The sequence below is a fragment of the Sceloporus occidentalis genome, unplaced genomic scaffold, assembly GCF_023333645.1.
Source record: "Sceloporus occidentalis isolate IW3139 unplaced genomic scaffold, rSceOcc1.0.p SCAF_9, whole genome shotgun sequence".
NCBI lineage: Eukaryota > Metazoa > Chordata > Lepidosauria > Squamata > Phrynosomatidae > Sceloporus > Sceloporus occidentalis.
In genome coordinates, this window is record NW_028316989.1 from 41,607,508 (window position 1) to 41,631,838 (window position 24,331).

Genomic DNA, 24,331 nt, shown 5'->3' on the forward strand with positions numbered 1-24,331 from the left:
AGACTGGAACTTTGAGCTTTGACACTCAGCACCCTGCACTCCTAAATCACTGAAGGATCTGCTTGTAGAGTCCAAATGACTTATACCCACCTTCTATTTAGAACATTCAAAATTATTCACATGGGAATCAATCTAACATGCCAAAGTAACTGCCACACATAGTGAGAAAATCCATATTAGCAACACTGAATGGGTACACTTGGAGGCAACTTTTGACAAATCTTATTTCCAATCACTTTCTCTCCATGATAGATGACTTAATCTTGCCACATTAATTGGCAACATCAAACAGAATTCATTTGTGTCCTTGTGATTTGTTCCTCCTTCTGAAACCACTTGCAGCCCTCCTCCTGTAATTGGATTGGAATTGTCTAAAATGTGGCAGTAAAAACCGGGTGTCTCATTTTGTCTTTACATGGAAGGAAAATTGTTTTCAGAGGCCTTGGGCAGAGTAGACCACTTGCTGGTCTCTGGATTTTCCTGCCAGGTGAAGGGGCTGCTATATCAAGTAGCTGAACATAAAGAAAACAAAAATAATGACCATGGAGGATCTGCATAAATTAAACCAAGGCCATAAGGAAATCAAAATAGTTAAAATGGTTCTCGTACCTTGGATCAAACATTGATCAGAGCCTCTACCCACTCCTCTCTTCACTGCTCTGTGGAGATAACTGAGTACAAACTAAATAACACGGGTCTCATTCACACTAAACAATTTTGTTCTTAAATGCTTAAATGACTTCAGCATATGGTGACCACATGAATGAGAAATCTCCAAGTCACTTTGCCATCAACAGGCCTGCTCAGGTCTTGCAATGTCAGGGCTGTGGCTTTCTTGATGGAGTTTATCCACCTGTAATTTGGTTTTCCTATTTTCTTGCTGCCCTTCATCTTACCAAGCATTAGTGCCTTTTCCAGTGAGTGAGGTCTTCTCATGATATGGCCAAAGTACAACACTCTCTGTTTAATAATCTTGGATTCTAGGGAGAGTTCCCTCTAGATTTGCTCTAAGACCTTTTTATTTGTCTTTTTGGCAGCCCAGGGTATCCACAGAACTCTCCTCCAGCACTCCATTTCAAATGAGTTCATTCTCTTCCTATCAGATTTCTTCACTGTCCAGCTTTCACAATCATATGTAGAAACTGGAAGTATAGTGTCATGGACAATCGTAACTTTGGTAATCAATAATATATCTTTACAGTTCAGGATCTTGTCTAGTTCCTTCTTAGCTGCCCTTCCAAAGCCTGTGGTGCATCTACACTGTAGAGATAATGCACTTTGACACTGCTTTAAGCGCTGTAGCTCCATCGTATGGACTCCTGAGATTTGTAGTTTTACAAAATCTTTAGCCTTCGCTGCCAAAGAGTGCTAGCACTTCCAAAAAACTACAAATCCCAGGATTCTATAGGATGGAACCATGATATTTACAGTTTTGTCAAACTATATTATTCTTACAGTGTATATGCACCCCTCATCTATTTTGATTTCTTGATTGCCGTCTCCAGTTTAATGACAAAGCCACAGTATAGGAAATCTTTCACTGTCTCAGTGTCTTCACTGCCTACTTTAAAATTATGGAAATAATCATTATTTTTGTTTTCTTAATGATCAACTGTAAAGCTGCCTTTGCCCTTTCTTCCTTGAGTTTCTTCTGTTGTTGTTGCAAGTCTTTACTATTTTCTGCTAGTAGTATGGTGTCATTTGTCATACCTTGGGCAAGTCACACACTCTCAGCCTCAACAGAAAGCAATGGCAAACCTCCTTTGAACAAATCTGGCTAAGAAAACTTCATGAATCAGAAACAACTTGAAAACACACAACAGCAAATTCTACTTTAACTGCCATGGTTCCACCCTATGCAACCCTGGGGTTTGTAGTTTGGTGAGGCATGGTAATGGTCCGCCTGAAAATTAAAAATCCCCCTCCTGAAACTACAAATTCTAGGCTCCCATAGGATGGATCCCTGACAATTAAAGTATAATGATAGCATATAACTGTGCAATGCAAATGGCCCTATGTCTGAAACCTATCAGCCATTGTGACACAGAACTAAAGGAACCCTATTAACAGCAGAGATGGATTTAGGTTCATCAGTATCTTGGGAACTACTGGCAGGGGTTTCTTAGCTGACTCAGATAAAGCCTCCATTTCCATAAAGAACGCTAGCAAACAGCAGGGGCCAAATGGTAGGCCATGGGTTAATGTCTGCCCCTTCCTGGCCAAGTCATGCTAAGCTTTCTCCAAACAGTCATCTACCCCCCATTGCTGCTGAATGTCATCACATGAATTACAACTTCCATTGAAATTTGACATACACCGTGCAAATTGGGTTTAATGATATTGGAAAGAGGCCAGTTTTGAATTTTCGATGCGCTGCATTATTTATGTACTTTTGTTCCACTAACCAGCTACAAATACTTCTCAGTACGAGCAATTAGTGCAGTTAAAGCAAACCCCAAATTATTAACATTTCCATCTTCAAATTCATTTAAAACAGTTAATGGGATGAGGGTTATTTAATGAGCAGAACTTTTGATACAGCAAATAGTGCAAGTTCTTGCAGCAGCGCTGCCTGAATTCATAATTTTAAATTGTAAGCTTGGAAAGCAAGAAGAGTCATCATTATCAAAGTTTCCCCAAAGTATAAATCCAAATGCAATACTTGGTCCCAACAACAGTAGGTCATACTCTCCAACTGTTCTAATTCAGTAGGAACAGTCCCCGTTCATTTTCTACAACCCCACCTTTTCAGATGTTTCTAAAGATCTCACTCTTCCAACTTTCTCCCTTTTGTCCTCAGTCTAAGTCAATTGCTGCAAACTGAATGCAAAGTGCAAAAGTAGTTTGCACTGAGTTAATAACTGAATACAAAGTGCAAAAGTAGTTTGCACTGAGTTAATTCAGCAGGGAAGAATGGAGAAGAAGGGCAGAATCTTATCCTTCCCAGGATACTCAGGCAAAAGCAAACTGCTGCAGCCTAGTATGTATGCACTTCCTCAATAAGATCTTTTGCCACCTTCACCTGATGTTGCTTGGCCAGGGTTCCTCAACAAAATGTTGGAAGGCCAACATGGGGTAGTGGTTTGAGCACTGGACTATGACTCTGGAGACCAGGGTTCAATTTCCAGCTCAGCCATGAAATCCACTAGATCAGTGGTTCTCAACCTTCCTAATGCCACAACTCTTTAATACGGTTCCTCATGTTGTGGTGAGCTCCAATCATAAAATTGCAGTGTCTCGGTTCCCAAGACCATCGGAAATATGTGTTTTCTGATGGTCTTAGGCAACCCCTGTGAAAGGGTAATTTGACCCCCAAGGGGGTTGCAACCCACAGGTTTGAGAACTGCTGCACTAGATGAACTTGAGCAAGTCACATGCTCTCAGTCTCAGGGCAAGGCAATGGCAAACCTCCTCTGAACAAATCTTGCCAAGAAAACGCCATGATAGGGTCAACACTAATTGGAAACAACTTGAAGGCACACAACAACATCAACAATTAGTCCATGAAATCAATGGAAGCGCTATGAGCCGAACTTACATAAATGCTGAATGACTCAACTGTGGTTGGGAATAATAATTTGATTTGGGCCATCATCTTTTCTTTTTCTTTTTTAGTTGCCTCCCTTATTGAAGACTGATTAGTTATTTGTTTGTGACACAATGTCCATTGAAAGCCCTGTTTATTCTTTACAGGTATACCTTAGTTAACAAAGCCTCTGGCAAAAAAGTTCCTTATTACCAAGTCTTTTTATGTCCATTTAGGCCCTTCTTTTCTTTCCTGTTCCCTAGTTTGAATTTTGTTTAGCTGCATCAACACTGGGAGGATGGCGGAGGGCTGGAGAAATAGAAAGTTTTAGTGCCAGGTGGAGCACCGTCTGCAGGAAACAATGCAGTAATATGTGAGCTGGGGAAGAATGACATTCTTCTCTACTGATCCTACTGTAGGCTGTGTGCCTGTCTACTACAGGCAAAAAATCAAAGACATAGCCATGTTAGCCTGTAGACTGTAAGATCTCTCTATATATACTGATTCTAAGATCCTACTACAGGCAAGTTAAACAGCGGCTGCCTCTAGAATCCTTTACTGAGCATGAATGAACAGCAAAAGCAGATAAAAGGGAAAGCAGGTAAGTCTGCCTCATCACCTACCATGTTAAAAATAAGCATTGATCTTTAAGTATGGCCACCAAAACAGAAATCAAAAGGAAACTGGAGGCTGATGAAAGTAAAGATCATCCTTGGATGGATGGAATTGTAGAGGAAACTTTCAAATGGTCTCTAGAAGGTCCAAAACATTTTTGTTTACTTATGCAAGGCTCGTCTGACCTGGGTACTTCATTCCGGAAGTTAGTTTTGTATTAAAAAATTGCTGAAACTGATTTTCTTTTTTGTACTATAGGAACCCATCTTTCCATGTCATATCTGTCTCTGGAACCCGATTTTCCATTAAAGCAGCAATGCCCAGGAACATAGCTACTTCTTTAACTAAAGTATTCCTGTAAAGTTGTTCTAGGCACCTTTAGATTTATATCCCTCCTTTCTCCAAACACACACACACCCACACACACCCACACACACCCACAATATATATATATATATATATATATATATATATATATATATATAGGAAAACACAATTAAATTGAAGTACTGTAGTTAATTAAAAGAAAATGAAAGGGAAAGTAATAAAATATGCATCACTCCCTAGTTAACAGCTGCTTCTTCAGCATCCAGTTAGTTGCCAAAATGCAAAGGTCTTAGCCTTTTGTTGAGAGGGAAAAGGGGAGGGAAGCAGCCTCTTTTGGAAGGGAATTCTGCAGACTCAAAGCAGTAGCAGACACCACTCAGAAGGCTCCTATGCTTCCCCAGACAGTGCTAGGTCCAGGAACACTACCCAACTGTGAATGCTGTTCTTAACTCAGTCTAGGATTGAGCAGCCCTTCAGCTAGCGCAGAGATGGGAATACTTTGCCACAGCCTCCAGCATTTCACAGATGAAAACCAGGTTGCATGTGGCCACACCTTAGAGTGTGGTCAAGATGGCAAACATTAAATGAAGAAGAACACACAAGGTAAGAGAAGCCACAGCAGTTTGCTTCTGCCTGAGCATGGGGCAAGATCCGGTTGCAGCCTCTTCTCATTGCTAAATTAACTGAGTGAGAATTTCTTTAGCGCTATAAGCCGAATTTGTAGCAGTTGAAATAAGCTGGAGACATACACAGAAAGTAGGAAGATGAAAAAGAAACTGGAATGTTTTAAAAGTATCTGGAAAAGTGGGATGGCAGAGGATTATCAACACGTTCCCTGACAAATAGGGGCAGTTGGAGGGTACACATTGCCAGCATGCAACTGCGTGGCCAATTTTGGTAAGTATTACTGCCACCAAATCAATGATGCCAACAGTAACATAGACAGAATGGTGGAGTAAAATAAAATAATGTGGTTTTTTCAAAAAAATAAAACCTCTCGGACTTCCTGTTACTTCTGGATGCAGAGGAGATGCTTCACCCCACCAGTCTGCAAGACTGCCAGATGAAAGAGCAATCTGGATTTTTTCTGCTCCACAGAGAGCTACCATATTTGCTGTCAAAGTATGGCAACTGTCAAGATCTGAGTCCCTCATATTTTCTAACATAGCTTCTTAGTGACTTTGGTTACAATATTATTTATGATGGATGATGGGGTGGGATGGGATGTGTTAATGATGTTATTGACTGCTTACATTCCTCAGCATGGTTAACAAACACATGTGTGGCGAATAGAGATCTCACTGGGAGCTTCAAAGCTTGTCCCATGAGAATGGCTGGTACATTTGGGGTGACACAATGGTATTATGCCATTGAATTAAATGGGACTTGAGTATTCATGGATTTTGGTATCCATGGTGAGTCCTGGAACCAAACCCCAGCAGATACCAAGGGCCAGCTGTATTTGTTGGGAGTAAATCCCATTAAACTCACTGACTAACACTAGTTAGAAATACCACTAATCTTGCCACAAAAGAAAAAAGAACGTTCATTTAAATATCCTATTACCATGATATTGGAATTGTATAAATGAGAAGGACACTAGTATCATGCCTTAAATATATTACCTTTCTAATTTTCTAACTTCCTATTTGCTGATCTGTCACAAAGAGTACAAAATGTAATGCTTGTTATCGCCTCATTTGCTTGCCACAGCAAACAATAGTCTGTTATACTTAGTGTTCTGACCAATGTCAAGGCTTCTGCTCCGAAAAAAGTCCTGGGACTATGCTGCAGCTATGCATCTTTTCCCCTCTTCCTATTCCCATCCCATTACACAATGTGAATGCCATTTAATAAACAGGACCTGCATTTTTATACATATGCTTTTTAAAATTAGGATTACACACTGCATTGTACAACACTGTGCATTTGAATTTTATGTCCCCTTTTCACTGGCTTTGGAATAATCTTGTGAAAGTCTTCTGGAATATAGCCCCAGCCCAAGGCTAATACTATGGCATCTGAAGCAAATTTATTTTGACAAAGGTGTAACCTAAGGTGTAGCAGAGACGTCTCGTACTGAGCCAGATTGTACACATGGGTTAATGTCTGTAGATTGCTTTTTTAAAAAGGTATTTGAAAAGGTGCTGGATGTGTTTCAAGAGAGAGGGTTTTTTGGTTTTGCTGCCTTCATGCCAGCCATTTAGATCTATGCAATTAGGGCATCTGCCATGGTCTCCTCCCTGGAATTGCATTATTAAATTCATGATTGATTCAATTAACTTTAGAGGAAGAGAAACTAAAGGGAGCATTAGTCCTGCTAACACATCACCACCTCTTATGTCAAAGGACCCACTGAGCATGGACCACCTATAGGGACCACATGCAATAAATAAATGGAGCATTCCCGCTTGACTCTTGCATGAAGAGTAGGGTTTGAAGATTTCAGGAGCTGGCCCCTCTTCTACAGGCAAGGGGAGGAATCTCAGGACAAGAGAAGTGTCTTGGAAAGTCTATATTCAGGACTAATAACAACTTGTCTGTAAAGTCTTCAGAAATATAAATAAAAATAAAATTGGAAAATGTATGTGTTTTCCTCATTACTTATTTGTTGTTGTTGTTGTTGTATGCCTTCAAGTCATTTTTGACTTATGGCAACCCTAAGATGAATCTATTATGGGGTTTTTCTTGGCATAATTTGCTCAGAGGAGGTTGGCCATTGCCTTCCTCTGAGGCTGAGAGCTCAGTGGGTTCCATGGCTGAGCTGGGAATTGAACCCTGGTCTCCAGAGTCATAGACATTAGTGATACATGATGTGTGTGTTTTTAATTTGAATGTCATACTCTGAGCAATTGTGGTTATCTTAACAGCATAAATAGGGGACGTTCATTGTAACATCACACATACCCTTCAACTGTCCCAATTTGGCAGATACTGTCCCAAATAATGCTCTGTTGTCCCACCTTTTCAGGCGCTTTTGAAATGCCCTAGTTTCTCTCTCCTACTCCCACTTTCCCCCTTTGTCTTCATCTTACTTCAGTTGCTGCATATGGAATTCAAAGTGCAAGAGTAGTTTGCACTAAGTTAATTTAGTGGGTAGCCGTGAGAAGAGGAGGTGGTTGAATCTTGCCCTTCCCAGTAGGCTCCGGCAAAAACCTCTCCTAGCCTGTGTGTACTTCCTCATTCATAACTTTTGCCATCTTGACCACACTTCTTTGGAGCTTTTTAAACAGAGGCTGGGTGGCCATCTGTCAGGGGTGCTTTGATTCTGTGTTCCTACATGGCAGGAGGTTGGAGTTGATGGCCCTTGAGGTCTCTTCCAACTCTATGATTCTATGATGTTGCTTGGCCACGCGTGTTCTCGTTTTCACCTGCAAAATGTTGGAGGGTTATGCATCACCAACCTAGCAGTTTGAAAGCATGCAAATGCAAGTAGATAAATAGGTACTACTTTGGCGGGAAGGTAACAGCGTTCAGTGTAGTCATGCTAACCACATGTCCAGCAGAGTAGTCCTCGGACAACGCTGGCTCTACAGCTTAGTAACAGAGTTGAGCACCACCCCATAGTCAGTTACGACTAGGCATTCGTGTCAAGGGAGTTTTCATAACATGGAGGTAACAGCTCACCTGCCTGCTGATCAAGATGCTGTTAAGAGCAGGCCTTGGCCAGCTGTGTTTTGAAGGTCAGCTGGCAACCTCAGGGGCAAATTATGATCTGAAGTTAAACTTCTAAGTAGTGTGTATATTTATCTTTGCTCAGAATCAGCATAGAGTATTAGCAAACTATTCTAGCTATATAAAATTTTATCTTAATCAACCATGCCAATCCAATCTGTGGGCGCAACCCTGACGAAAATATGAACATCACGGGAATCAGAGAGAAAGGGAAAGGTTTAGGTCATCCCCTTCCCCCTTGTTTCTAAATCTGCCACTTCCCAGATGAATTAAATACTTTTGCACTATGCTCATTTCTGAAAGGCTGGCTCCAGTGTAGCCTAATTAGACAGAACCTCCAAGGTTTCCTAGGCAGGTAACCTTGAAACATTATTAGCAATTTAATGTAGAATTAGACATGACTGCCATAAATCTGTTTATCAGCTTACAACACAAGCCCAATGTTTGGCAGTGTATATTTGCCCACCGTGTGCCGAAAGGCCGAAGGGACATTGAATGAGAAAGACCTGCTACGATATATGTAGCAGAGTGTATTATAGCTATCACGGTTATTGTTGAAGTTCAGGCACTCATCACAACAGTCCCCATAGCTATTTTTCAAAGGACAGTTTTAAAATGCAGGCAGCTGCGCTCATTCATCTCCATAAACCAGTTCTGGCAGTTTGAATTTTCATAGTGAACAGATCTTTTGTAAAGCTAAGGACTCGTCTTAGTTGTCCTTTCAAGACCAAGCCACTGCAAAATGCATTCCAATACAATAATGATATACTATTGCTAGCAAAATCCCTCTCTCCTCCCCACACTCCAAGCTACAATGAAGATTTCACCTAAGCTCAGATGGAACAATGAAATCTGAGAGGGTGATAGATCTGTCATTGTCCCTTGAATCTGAACTACAAAGCAACACAGTGCTAGCATGTTGTTGTTGTTGTTGTTGTTGTTGTTGTTGTTGTGTGCCTTCCAGTCATTTCAGACTTATGGCAATCCTAGTAATAGGGTTTTCTTGGCAAGATTTGTTCAGAGCAGGTTTGTCATTGCCTTCCTTTGAGATTGAGAGCATGAGACTGGCCCCAAGTCACCCAGTGGGTTTCATGGCTGACTGGGGATTCGAACCTTGGTCTCCAGAGTCATGATCCAACACTCAAACTGCTACACCACTGTGGCTGCATACCATTCCTCCTAAGAGGAGTGCTTTTGTGGGCATGATCATCATACTGTCTTACACAATTATTCACACAGACAGGTTCCACCAGTGTCCTCTTGGCTTTAAATCCACACTTAGATAGTTCGGTGGCATAAATAAACTTGCAAAATCCTGTCACCTCCTTCAAGGCTGAAGGATGCATTCAGTTGACACATGCTTTGACAAAAAATGTACAAGGACACTGGCGCAGCCAGAGCTGCCTCCAGGCACTTTGAACACAAACAACTCTCATTTAGCCTCTATTTGACCCAATGTGCCACTAACCTTCATAAGAAGTAAATGGGTCATGTGCTCTGCTCAAGTTGAATTGTTTTATGAAGGCTTTTTTTAAATAAAATGTTTCCTCCAGTCTGTTAAATGCAGATCAAGGGATCTTTTAAGCTCGAGTTTGGAAGCATACCTTTCAAAAGGCATTAGTTACAACTAGGGTTCCAAGTCCAAAAGCAGTTTTTTCATAATGATACAGTGGCTTCATTTTTAAAAGTAACTATTCCATTTGACTAAAATATTTGCTTTTGATTACTTTTTAAAATCATTTCAAGGATACAAGGCATTGGCCTGTATATATAAACAATGAGCCCATCCTCTCAAAAATATGAACACACCTAGAGCAATATGTAGAGTGATCTTGTGGCGTGTTTGAGACTGAGAAAACAAAATTTGTAGTATACTGATACAGACTAGCATAGCTATGTTTCTGAATACCATGCCTAGAACAATTACTGCCATACTGCAAAACAGCCGATACTGTATACAACACTGGGTTCCTTCCATGTAAATGAAATGGCTAATTTGTTAGCAGAAAGTAAAGGGCTTCACTTGGATATAATGTTGTTGTTGGTTGTTGTGTGCCTTCAAGTCGTTTCCAACTTATGGTGACCGTAAGACAAACCTATCATGGAGTTTTCTTGGCAAGTTTCTTCAGAAGGGGTTTGCCATTGCCATCCTCTGAGGCTGAGAAAATGTGACTTGCCCAAGGTCATCCAGTGGGTTTACATGGCTGAGCCAGGACTCGATCCCTGGTCTCCAGAGGCCTAGTCCAACACTGAAAACATTACGCCACATTGGCTCTTAGATATAATGTTGCAGGACAGGAAAAAATGCTCACTATTCCTGGCAGAAAAACCTGCTTTCCATTGATCAGGTGGTAATGCAATGTAATCCTCAAGGTGTTTCTGAAATATATAGCTTCTCTGCTCATAGAGGCATACTGGCTGTGGGATTCTGGAAGCTATCATCCAAAAAAAACGTAACTTGTTTATAGCTTATAAATTGCCCATATATCAAACATTTCCCCTCATTTCTTTACACATCTGTCTGGATTTTGCAAATAGTTAAGTTAGGCATTACGGTTTTTTAACTGATGCCCTCAGCATGCACATCTCAAAAGGTGAAGTAAATGAATAAGCTTTGCAGAGAGTTGTCATTTCTGCAAGCCAGGTTGATATTTTACCATCCCAGTTCTGTTTTTGTTTAAAAGACTTGACTATCATGCTTCAACCTGAGAGATGTAGCATTGCTGGAAGATGGTCTGGCCAGTTGCAAGCTGTGCAGAGTGGACTATTGGGGGCTTGGCATTAAAAGAACATTAACCTTGGCTTTGCAGCTGCGCTTCATTTATCCGTATATGAAGCTCTGCAGCTGCCAGTATACTGACAATTTGATGCTGCAGGCTTACCTGCAGATTGCATATGCAGAAGTCCCAGTAAAGTGGATGAGCTTTGCTCAGGTGTATTCTATGGATGAGTAACTGAATGTCCATATTGCTGTCCTGTTTGTGTATCTAAGGCAGAAGATTCTGGGTGCAAGTTTTAATTCGTACCATTATTGGCCTTTCCCTCTTCCAGATTATGTTTGTTGACAAAGAAAATATGACATTGTGGGTGATCAGCACCATCTGACATTAAATACACTGGTGAAGAAACCAGGCCAGATACATTTGGACCATTTAGAACATAAGAATCATGATGGACCAAGCTAAAGGTTTATCTAGTCCAACTGTAGCAGATTCATAGGGCCAGTGAGACATCTGTGGGAAGCTGAAAGGCAGGACTTGAGATCAGAGTCACCCTCCAACTCATATTCCCCAGCAACCTTTATTTTCTGTCTTTCCTTCAGTGATCTCAGGGTGGCATATATGGCTGTAATCTAAAATTATGTTTTCCAAGTTCTGGGTTAGAACATGGAAAAGTTACCTTTTTGGATGGCAGCTTCCCGAATCTTGTAGCCACTGAGCGATACTTAGAGCCATATCCCCAAATATCACCATATCACCAATACCAAAATAAGATGGAACCACTACTCCAGGCAGCTTCTGTATGTAAAATGAAATGGAAGCACATAACTGTGTATTTCATCTCAAAAAGCAATATCTTGACACATGAGACCTCAGCTGATCAGATCCAAAAATACAAAAATCTCATAACCAGCATTGTCTAAGAGGGCTGGTCTGGTAGCAAAAGAACAGAGCAGAAGGTGTGCATGCTAAGGAAAATGAAAAATGATGGCATGGGGGATGCAAGATATTTATATGTTTCCCCGTTTGGTGAGAATTTCCCAGAGTTTTTACCATAAGGAAAATTAATGCAAGGAAATACTGAAGAAGAAAACCCCCATGTTTTCTCTCTTTCAGGATGAGTGCACTTTCCAAAGTAGTGTTAAAAATAATCCTGTTAAAGTGTTTCCCACCCAACAAAACCTCTAGACTGTATATCCAAGGTAGCAATTTGAAATTAGTAAGTGACCTTGTGTAATAAATGGGGGTGACATTTAAACCTGCTGACCGAGGCCAAGATAATGGCTCCATAATCAGAATTTCAGGACCAAATCTTGATTATGTAATTGGGGAACTGGCTAAATATACTTTCCAGCCTAGGCACTGTAATATCAAAGGGACTCAAGATGCTGTCCATACTATGAAATTAGCAAACAAACCATATATCAAGAGGGTAGAGGGAGAGAGGGGTTAATTTTGACAAGTTGTATAATGTGCTAGACTTAAATAACAGTCTGACAGGTTTGCTGCTTGAATGGTTTTTAAATATAGAGACGGAAATCATATTATGAATCACCCCAAGGATTATTAAAATGCAGGCACCAGATTGATTGTGATATATAGACTAGAGCCCAAAACTGACATGAATAATTGTGTCAGGAAAGAGACTGACAGCACTGGGCACCAGACCTGACAGAAGGAGAAGGAGAACTTTCAAACAAATCTTATGAACATTGACCACAGAAATGTTAAAATGTTTTAAATGCCAACTCCAGTTTCTCTTATTAAAGATAATGGGAGTTATTTAAAAGTAACATTAAGACAACAACCAGTTGGTATAGCAGCTTGAGGGTTGGACTACGATGCTGGGAGATCAGAGTTCGAATCCCATGGAAACCCATTGAGTGACCTTGGGCACACCACACTGAGGCTGCATCCGCACTGCAGAAACAATGCAGTTTGACATTGCTTTAACTGCCATGGCTCAATCCTGTGGAATTCTGGGATTTGAAATGTTGTGAGGCATGTAGCCTTCTCTGTCAGAGCACTCTGATGCCACAACAAACTAAAAATCCCAGTACTCCATAACACTGAGCCATGAGAGTTAAAGCAGTGCCAAACGATTATTTCTGCAGTGCAGATGCAGCCTCTTTCAGTCTCAAAGGAAGGCAATGGTGAACCTGCTCTGAACAAAACTTGCCAAGAAAATCCTGTAATAGGGTTGCCATAAGTTACAGTTGGCACATAATAACATGAAGAATAGTGTTAGGAACACTTCCAACCTGGGTATTTTAACAGATAATAAGTCAGGATCTGAATCCCTCAAAGTTCCTTTCATGTTTGTTCCTCAGTTAGGCTTTTCTCTCTTCCGGTTTTATTTCATGTTGCTGGATGCTGGGATGTGCCATACTGGTGATGTTGGGTGGAAGGGAATGGTTATCTATCCTGAGGATGGCTAATGTGCAGATGTGAAGGGAGGTGATAGGCACCAGGGACTGCCAAGTCAGTTCTGTGGGGCTGCCTGGTACAAGAGAATACAACCAGGTGGTGTGAGCAAATAATAATAATAAATAATAGATTTGCTTTTATGACAAATGAGGTTTGAGCACATTAAAAGGTTTGACTTACTTTGTGCTTTTAATGTACTGTATAACTGCAATTGCTTTAGTCCTAACAATATCGCCATGCCATAAATTGTTTGGGCTTCTGAATAAAGCTTGCTATTTTACATTGAGGTTTTTGGTTTCTGAGCTAAAGTCTGCCAGCACATGACATACAGTCTTCTCTCATGAGAAAAGAAAGCCAGAACAGATTGGAGTGGGACTTACTTTTAAGTAAACATGTACAGAATTTGGTATATATTGCAGTGTATTTCAGGAGTAGATCCCAGTGGATTGCCTTTCTTTCAAGGGTTTGCATAGATATTTCCTTTTTCTTTTTAAAATATTTGTATCAAATTATTAGGAGTTACCTCTAAGTAACTATATTCAGGACTGCAGCCTAACTGTTATTGGGATCAACGTATTACATTGTCTCAAAACTTTCTTCACAAGTGAAGCATTGGCAACACGAACCATTTCCATGGCACAGGTGCCTATGAAATCTAGAAAATATATCTGACCCAAATGTCCTTTTATTCAACCAATGTAACTGTAGCTGAAGTCTCCAGTTATAATTACCAATACAATTTGATAGAAGCAATATAACAAGAAGAAAAGAACAAAGAACAGAAATGGCTGAGAGAGGGTCCTTTATTGCTTGAGATAAGACATTACATTGATGGCTAGCCTGTCTGAAGCGCTTAAAAGGTAAAGGCAGACACTTATATGGGTTACTTAATGAGAGGTGTCTTCATCAGATGTTCTTAAAGCATGCTATGAATTTCTAACTATGGAAAAGATGAAGGGATATTTGCTCAGGCCCCACAATTCCAAGACTCCATGTTAGCGAAAAGGTTTTAAGTGAGAGACTTATGTCTCTTTCATAATGCACCATTATAGTGCTATGGTTTCACTTTAACTGCCATGGCAACATCCTTTGGAATTCTGGGATTGTTTGTTTAGGAAGGCATATTTAGCATTCTCAGCGCTAGTCCCTTCCCTAACTGTAAGCCCCAGGATTTTATAAGACACAGTCAAGGAGCTTAAAGTGGAATTATTTTGTTGTTGTTGTTGTTGTTGTTGTGCACCTTCAAGTAATTTCTGACGTATGGTGAGCAAAATAACTCCTGGTTTCCTTTGGTTCAAGCCAGAAAATGTGCACTGTCGCACCAGTGTGCGGACTGCATGATCCTGCTGTGGGCATTCAGGAAGACCCAGGCAGTTGTCTGAAGTGATGCAAAGCATGTGCCTCGGGTCTGGCCTGATGCAGCTGCCAGCACCATTACTTTCCATAGGATTTATTTTTTGTCACCTGCTTGTGTGTTGACCACACTGGTGCAAGAGTGCTCAGATACACCATTGACTCATTGCACACCCCATGAAGTGAAATGATGAAAACTATGGCAGGTGACCGCCAATGCAATGAGTTTAATAAAAAAACATTAATGAATTAGCTGGTCCAAAAGGGGACCATGGTGCAAAGAGAGGAAATAGAGCACGCATAGGAAGCCTCCGTGATCATGCTATGTCACTGTGCCAGGTGGTCAATCACTTGTGTGGCTATGTGGCTGGTAACATGGCCAGCCACATGAGAAGTCCAATGGGTGCAGCTGGCCAGGACAAGGGACACAATTGTTGGCTACTGGTAATGCACCCATGCACATGAGCACATGCCTTTGGGGCAGAACAGAAGAAAAATAATGGCATGGTACACTGTCCCATTGTGGCAGGTCTGTCCTTTTAGAAAAAGAGGAACAGTGCGGACTGCTTGTAGGTGTTTGACCCATTCTGGGAGTGGGCAGTGCAGACAGCAGTTTCTTCCCGTGAATCAGCAAACCCTGGAGGTAAGCCACATTTTCCATTCCATCTGCTCAGGCCCTAAGATCTTCTTCCCCCTTCCTATCAATGTTTAATACTTGAGAAGGATTCCAGAGTTGGGTGAATTAAGATAATTTTATTTAGAAAAATGCAGAGTACAGTCCTATACAATAGCAATCCACACAGGTACAGCATTCAGAACTAACTAAAATGGAAACATGGAAACTATAGCAGAGTTTGAAAGGTTTGTGGTGTGTGTAATAATTTCCTGTCCAATTGAGTCCAAGCTATCCAACCATGGAAAGCTGGAGTGTTTCAGACTGGGCGGTCTGAGGATGACACACAGCACAGAGGTGTATGCCAGCTGTGTGTGAAGAGGCTAGGTTTTGAGACCAATAGTTATTGTTAAAACTGAACTTGTCACCTCATTTCCACACCCCCAAAGTTTTGCATTCATATGGACATTCTCACACACAGACTGATATATAGGTCTGTCCCTGGACTTTCCGCTCTACCCCATGCATCTGAGGAATTAAGCTCAAGTCTATGAAAGCTCATGCTACCAACTTATCTCTGTCAGTTTCAGAGGTGCTACAAGATCCCTTTGCATATAGATTTTGTTTGTTGCATTTTGTAATAGCAAATATCAAGATTTTATTTACCCCCTCCTTTTCCCCCTTTGAAGATCATATATTGTATTATTTCTTATATTTCTGCCTGTATTTGTTGTTTGCTCTTTTCTGATCCTAATTTTGAACTTTTCATATTGTATTTATTCCTAAATGTTGTGATTCAAACATCTATAATTCTGGTTCACCATGCAGGGGAAAGGATGTGTTAGAACCACCAAACCATGGATTCTTTTTAACAGGGAGTGCCTGAAGGATACAGAAGAGCCATTTTTACAAAGTGTTCCCTTTCTAGACTACTGATTTGTAAAATTCCATTTTAGAACAACTCTATAAATATCCTTTGATTTCCAGAAGGACCACAGGTTGAATGAAGCCTTGAAGGAGCTTGAGAATTGTCATGAATTCAGTGGGCCGTGTAAGAGCTGATACAGTTCTCTAAATTACATAATTAATAGAAGGAACTGAAACAAAAGAAAGAACAATACACAAAAGGAGCAAAAGAAAGATGGTACAAAAGAATTTCAGGGATGATGTTGGTTCTTCTGTTACAATCAGCAGAGGTTTTCTTTTCATTCCTTCTGACAAGAATATTAGCAGAAAAGGACAATTAATATTTCTGGGCAAGCGTTGCTTTCTAGGCACATCCAAGTTACCAGCTTGTCTACATCCATCAGTACTATTTCACTTCATAATCAAAGAAGCAAGAGTTTTTAAATCGAACTTGGATGACTATAGACCTTGCAGCATGATTAATCATTGAAGCTGCTGTTTAATGGACCTCGAACTGAAATTAGAAGCAATTGCATTGCTGTAATTTTGAAGAGGTGGCAGATAACTGAGAGGCTCTTGTACTGACTTATGGGGAGATTTGTTTCACAGGAATGTGGGGATGAGGTGGGGTTTGCTAATATCTGAGGCCTGCCACACTGCAGAAATAAAGCTGTTTGACCCAGCTTTGTCATGGTTCCATCATGTAAAATCCTGGAGTTCGTAGTTTGGTAAGGTATTCAGCTTGGTCTGTTGGAGAGTTCTGGTGCCTCACCAGACTACAAATCCCAGGATTCTGTAGGAGAGAGTCATGGTAGTTAAAAGCAATGTCAAACTGCTTTATTTCTGCAGTGTGTGTATACGCATCGTGTCGGAAGGTTGTTGTTTTTATTCTGTATGCTTGTGATACATCTGGAATTGTGGATTCTAAAGTATTTCTTGAGATCGATGGTTTGAATGCTGTGTTCTCCTCAGAAAATTAACCAGATACTTCAGTGGGAAGATCTTCAATAGAGGAACAATTGGTCTAAGAACAGCTTACTTGATCTTCCCTTCCAATGCATAGTTCAAAGGTGTGATGAATATGTTGGATTATGTTTGTGTACAGAGCTCAGATTCCTGAGCAGGCAGTAACTAGATTAGGATTTACTTGCCAGAGTTTGGAAAGTTACTTCTTAAAAGGAATTGGTTACAACTACAGTTGTGAGGCCCCCAAATATAGTTACTGTTATAGCCAGAAATATAAAAAGTAATTTACTTTCCCGTTAACCTAAAATTAACTAATTCAGTTGCTTGAGATTGCTTTTCACAAGAGGAGCCTGGAGGCTTTTCGTTCCCTATCATAAGGCACATAATAAGCCAGCCTTTGAACCTGTGGCACCATACTTGTCTTATTTCTCCAGGACGATGAGAAATAATTGATGAGCACTCTTTCTGTTTGGTCCATCAATTCTATTGAGGAAAGTAGGACAAATGTACAAACCACTCCTCCTTCCTTTGCACTTTGCCTGCCCTTGTATCTACTTATACATTTCTTGCTGCATTCTCTCATTGCACCTTTGACCCTCTCTTTCTTCCTTCCCTTCTCTTGTCTTGCCTCTCTTGTTTCTTGCATTCCACCACTTGTCCATCTCATCCTTTCTTCCCTCTTTCCCTTCTTTTGCTTGCATTTTGTGCTTCCACACTTCTTGAGCTCAGTATGACCAGAGACATCCTTCTTTTCCAGGACATGTCTGGTATTTCAACTTTCTGTCCTGGAAGACTTCCAAAAAGAAACCCATTGAGTAATGCCATGTTTGCACTTCCTCTTCGAGAAATTTGTCTACTTGGCAGACTGCCCTTCTTGCAAATAAGGGAACAGGATGGATCCTTCTAGTTTTTCTTTTCCCCTTGGAGCAACAGCAGACAAGACCTGCCGCCACTGCTCAGGGCATGTTTGTTTCTTGGAGATGAAAAGGACAGCAAACGTGTTAGGAAGTGGGCTGCTTGCAGACGCAATGCAAATGTTGAAAGAGGTTCCTCCCCCCCTTAATTTCAGCACAGTAACAAATGTAAGGAATAATTTAAATGTTGACTCAGTCAAGAGTCTGTTGCTAGTAAAGTACAGTTTTAGCATTTGTCTTGTTCAGAGTTCTATAAGCGTATCACAAGCCGACAGGGCACTTTAATGAAGATAAGTTAATCAGAAAAATACAGCTGAGTACATAATAAAATATAGTTTATGTAATATAGCTGTAAAGAAACCCTATCAAGTGAATTTATATTTACACTAGTGTTTCTAGCTTTTATTGTGTAGTGCTTTCCGTTTTTCTTGAACGTCCAACATTTTGCAGTGCCTTGTCCACCTTTGTGGTTAGGACATCTGGTTACTCCTCTTGATCTCACCCGCTATACTTCCTAATCTAACCCCTTTTCCCTTGCTCCATGCCATGCTTCCTCCCCCTCTACCAATGGTAGTGATGCTACCATTGATGCAAGACAAACATCAGGCAGTGGGATATCATAAAATGGAATATGATTTTTCCCCCCTGGGCATCTAGTCAAACGTATAATATTAGTACCTGAAGCAGGTCATAAAAACCAGCAGACTCCACGGAACCTAAAATACTAATCACTGCATTGTTGCTTTTACCATGCTTTGCTGCATCTCTCTTCCTTCACTCCTGTGGCTGCATTGCTCCCTGTGTAGTCTTTGCAGGGTGCTCTGCAAAACAGACTTCAGCAAGACTTTCCTCTAAATGCTGAATTTCCCTCCAAAGTTGTAACTTTGACTGGGTTAGAAACTGGAATCGGGAGACAGTGGGTCACAAATGGCCTTCATAGGTATGAGAGTGGCTCATTGGTTAAACACACTGAAAGGCAAGGAAAGGCTTATTTCTCACAAAGCGTTGAAGAAAGGAACGATAGGACACTTTACCCCCTGATTTTATCCCTACCTGGACTAAAGGCTTGCTTGTTTTAAAATGAACACTTGGAATCCAGACCAGATGATGGTCCAAACAGGCACTGGGTGACCTGCCTAGATACTATAGGAGAAATCCAACCAACTTGGTGTCATGGCAGCCCTATCAAAGCACTCTATAAGGCAAGGAGTGGAGAAGTAGTAATATTGATCACAGTTAAAATTGGTTTGCCTAACTCAGCAATATCTATACTAGCCTTCCCTAATTTCATGCCTGACAGATATTTCATGCTTTTCTGTTCAACATTTTTAGCTGGGTGGGTCTGATGAAAGCCATGGTCCAAAGCACCAACTTGAGGGAAGCTGGTGGCATGCAGCAGATAGGATTTCAGGTTTCTTTTGTCATTTAGGAAATGCCTGGAACTGAAGAGGGGGGGGGGTCCTCCTGTATGAAAAGCAGATACTCTTGCACTGAGATAGGTTGTTGTACTTCATTAAAAATGCTTGTATATCATCATGCTCATGTTTGTGTGTTTGTGGAGAGCACCTGGGAAAGATGTTTGAAAGACATCCTTTAAGCACTCCCTTAAGAGAATGGATTTTGATTTTAATTTACATGCATAAATGAGAATTAATTTTAACACAAACAAGCAAACAAAAACTAAACACTATCTATCTAATGCCGTAATTGTTTTTAGGTCTCTGCCTTTACGAATCTTCATGAAGTCCCAAAGCTACAAAAGCTGACAAGAAAAGTCAACCAACAGGGTAAGTGGCACCTCTAGAAAGCTGGATTTTGAACAGAATTTGGGGGGAAAAGGTACCTTTTGGACTACAGTTCCCAAAATCTCTCCATAGCCAGAGTCACTAGTGGAGGTAATGCCTTAGGAGTTGTGGAAGCTATAATGGAAAGAAATAACTTTCTAAAAATGCCATTATAAGGTTGTGTTTACTGTATTACTGTATATACTCATGTATAAGTCTAGCACCAAAAAGAAACATGGATCCCCTCTTCTTTCTCATCCATGCAGCCTTTAGGATGAGCACAGTTATGCCTGTCAGAATTTTCTAAGTTCTTGGGCATCATTTGCCTTTGAATCATCCTTTGCATCCTTTGTTACATGCCCCTATGTTTTACCCTCGACTTATCAAAATCCTTAATTTTGCCCCCAAAACTTGCCCTTGACTTATACATGAAGTTGACTTATGGTCGGGTATATATGGTAATTCAAATGTACATCAGCCTTATGTGTGGATTTTTGTGGGCAGAAAAGCAATGGAATCTACATTAGAGTCGGCAGGGGAGTGTGAGAGGAAATGCTGCAGTGGTTATTGAGGACAAATAGGATTGATGGATTATTGAACAGCAGGAGGAATGTTTCCTACATGACAAATTGCTGCTGTTGTTTGGGGATTACAGCAGTGTGTCTTTTTCCCAGACCTAATTTCTACATATTTGTGTGTGAATTTAAAAAAAACCCAGCAACACCTGTATTCATATACTGTATAACCCGGCCATTTCTTGAGAGCATCTTGGTTGCAGCACCTTAGAGCGTAAGGATGGCCCAAAACATTTTGTACCGGAGCAGTGGGCCTCAATACCCTAAAGCAGCGGTTGTCAACCTGTGGGTCACGGCCCCTTTGGGGGTCGAACAACCCTTTCACAGGGGTCGCATAAGACCATCGAAAAACACATATTTCTGATGGTCTTAGGAACCGAGACACCGCAATTTATGGTTGGAGATCACCACAACATGAGGAACTGTATTAAAGGGTCGTGGCATTAGAAAAGTTGAGAAGCACTGCCCTAGAGGAACCAGAGTTTGATCCCAGAGGGCTCCAAGATTGACTCAGCCTTCCATCCTTTCGTAGGTCAGTAAATGTGTACTCAGCTTGCTAGGGGCAATTGGCTTACAGATTGTAAACCACTTAGAGAGTGTTGGTTCATCATGAAGCAGTATAGAAATATAAATGCTATTGCTATTGCTTTAACATTCAAGCTACAACATATAGTGGATTCATGACCCCACTAATATGGGAGCTCCCACTATCTAGCAGCTATAGACACAATCCTTGCTATTTTCTGGCCTGGAATATTCCCTTGACTCTCATATATATATATGATCGAGATCAGTGCTACTTTAAATGGTGATCTGTGGACCAGTGTAGGTTGGCAAGCCAGTAACTGCTGGTCTGGGGCTAGTTTTCAGGGAAGACAGAAACAGTTGCAGCCAATGGGGAAAACGTGTTATCAATACCTGGCATATCCAGAAAGGCAAATGGCCAGTCCACACATCAGATAGCTTGGCATAGGCAATGTAACACTCCTAGATTTGTACCAGGATTGGCTGGATTCAATCTGCACTCTTATTGAAAGAATGACCTTGAAATAACAACTCAGTGACCTTGAAATAACATTTAATATTTAAAATTATATTAATTATTTAATATAATATTTAAATATTTAATATACTCTTATAATGTTATATTAAAATGTTAATAAATACAAACAAACAGTTAACGAAGCCAAATGAAATTCATGTATACTGATACCATATTAAAACACAAAGTTTAGAAACAGTACGAAGAGAGAGGAATGGTGGCGGGGAGGAATAGCCCGGAGGAAAAAGAAATCCATGAATGATAAATTGACCAATGAAGAAATGTGGTGGTTACTTAATTCCCGAGGTAATCCATCAGGAGACTGCAATGGACAAGGTTACTCTCACCTCCAGAAATCCCAGCCTATTGGTTTGGTCCCTTTTGCAGCATTTCCTTTTCTTCTCACTAATTTTAAGACAATTCAATACCGTTTCAATTTCAACTCCAAGATTGCATGCTGGCCACCTCTCCCCCGAGAAGATTTGCAAGTAGGTCTTACCTAAGAAGATGAAATATGTGCAGTCTGCATGTTTGCTTATAAGTAAGTCCTGCTCAGTTTGGTTGGGCTTTCATAGGGTTGCTGCATAAAGGTTTGGGAAGAAAGAGGCTGGAGTGGGCTTGCAAGTTAGAAATTCTCTTCTCCTGCTCTAAAGTTACCTGGGAGTAATTCTCACAAGATGACACATGTCAAAATGAAAACACAATGAGTTGGTTTATGTTTTTGTGGTAGCAGCGAAACAGAGGAGTTTATCACACTGGGGCTAATTGTGGCATTAAAGAGAGATTAACGCGCATTTAAAGCATCCCACAAATGAAGCAGAAATGGCAAGTAATTGCATGAATGATTATCACACACAATTGTGCAAATAAAGTGATATCGGAAATGCATTGTCACTGAAATCCCAAAAGTAAAAAGATATGTGTTAATGCTTCTTTGTGATCACTTTAATGGTGGGTTTTGTGCGACGTCGTGTGAAATCGTTTTGCGTAATTACACAATTTTGGGGGGCATTCACGGGATAAACTCCTGATCTCCTTCATGTGATAAACTCCTTAGAGATATCTGTATGTAGCCTGGAGTGCATCTTTGTCGCTGTCATGTGCCTTCATGTAATTTCCTAAGGCAAAACCATCATGGGGTTTTCTTGGCAAGATTTGTTCAGAGGAGATTTGCCATTGCCTTCTCATGAAGCTGAGAGAGTGTGACTTGCCCACATTCACCCAGTGGGTTTCATGGCTGAGCTGAGAATCAAACCCTGGTCTCCAGAGTTTAAACCAATACACTAAACTGACACTACATGGTGGTTATAATGGTTTTGTACCTCTTTAGCTGCTGTAGCTCCATCCTACAGAATCCTGGGATTTCTAGTTTGGGAAAGGTGCAAGAATTCTCTGCTAGCAGGTTTGAGAGCATTCATCTAAAGTACAGCACTAGAGCTCTCTGTCAGCGAATTCTAAACACCTCACAAAACTATAAATCCCAGGAACCCACAGTATGGAGGCATGTCAGCTGAAGGGGTATCAAACTGCTACAATGATGTAATATATATTAACTCATAAAGGGCTGCTTTGAATGCTGTCGAGTGAATTATTTACATGCTTAAACTCGTTTGTTTAATGAGAGTTTAAGGATATAAATGAACTCAGGAAACAAGTATTGTCTTTATAACCCAAAAATTATCATGTAATAATCAAGATATGCAAAGAGAGGTGCTGTTAACATTAGTGTGAAAAATCTGAATCAGGCTCTTTTTAGACTCCTGTCGTTGTGCGTTAAATGGATTTTTTTCGGTTCTCTATTTGACCTTGTACTTTTTAAGTACAACATTTTTGTACTTGTCATTTCTAGGCTCCTTGAAGCAGGCCAGAATCTGATGTAGTGCTATCTTTCTCTGTGTATATTTTAAAGACACTGAAATATCTAATGCCAGACTTATCTTTGTAATAGCTATATATATGAGCAAGGGATTAGTAAATTTCAGCAGAGTGGCCATAGATAAGTCAAATGGAGGAATGAAATGTTCGTCACTAAAACTGCAAGAGATATTGCAAGAGTAATATTTGTTCTTCTTTTCCCATAGGGGTCCCAGCCTTCGCCTAGCAGCCTGATTCAGAGCGTATGACAAGGAAACATTCCTTACACAACAGTAGCCCACCTTGTGGATCAGGTCAGTTCCTTTTTGTAGCCTCAAAATTCAAAAGCATCTAGCTTCTAAAAAGTGCTGACGGAGCATGGCGGGGACGCAGCTTGGACCCAGGCTGGTGGCAGCTGGCATTTTGGCGGTGATTCAGTGAGCGATAATCCCTACCTCCATCCTAGCTCCAGAGGCTGGAGCCGGTTTAGAAAGGTGAGCGATAAGCTCCTTGGTGGAAATGGAAATTGCTAGAACTGGACTGCTGGCAGGGATCAAGACTGCTTCCTATGCTTTTGGTCTGTCCTTGGGAAGCATGACAATGTTGTAATGACAAACGCCTGCTCTTCAGACCCTTAGAATAACACTACTAAAAGTGAGCAGCTATCAGGGTTGCCGGCTTTTTATATTTTTCACCAGGACTCTGAAGTTATGTGAGCTGAACCAGTTGCAAAAATATCAGACCACAATCTCAGTTATGCAATTTGGAATTAATACCAGAATCAATATCAACAATCTTTTCACAGACATTTACCCCTGGTTTCCCCTCTCCTCATGTTCTTTTTGAGAAACCTGTCACAAAAAAGCATACACTGTTGCTGATTTTAGACAAATGAGAGTGAGAAAACTTGTTTAGAACGTTGTTTTTTTTGTTGGCCTTAGTTTTTATGCTGGCTCAGTGTTTCAAATTATCTTCCATGTGACTATCTTTTTGGTCTTAATCAGAAGTGGAAATCCTCAAAAAGAAATAAATTG

At 40.6% G+C, this 24,331-nt stretch overlaps 1 protein-coding gene across 5 annotated transcripts in view; it reads left to right on the plus strand.

Annotated features, from left to right (window-relative positions):
• The window catches only part of CTXND1 (cortexin domain containing 1), a 47,210-nt gene that overhangs the window by 20,940 nt on the left and 1,939 nt on the right, over window positions 1-24,331 (plus strand). For 2 of the 5 annotated variants that reach the window (XM_089538284.1, XM_089538285.1), the window contains 2 exons: window positions 19,760-19,829; window positions 23,525-23,611. The gene's annotated coding sequence lies outside the window, so the exon portion shown is untranslated. Of the gene's footprint in view, window positions 1-4,880; window positions 5,072-5,286; window positions 5,366-15,222; window positions 15,287-19,759; window positions 19,830-23,524; window positions 23,612-24,331 lie in introns of those variants that run through there. The other 3 variants (XM_089538287.1, XM_089538288.1, XM_089538286.1) reach the window with 3 other exon arrangements.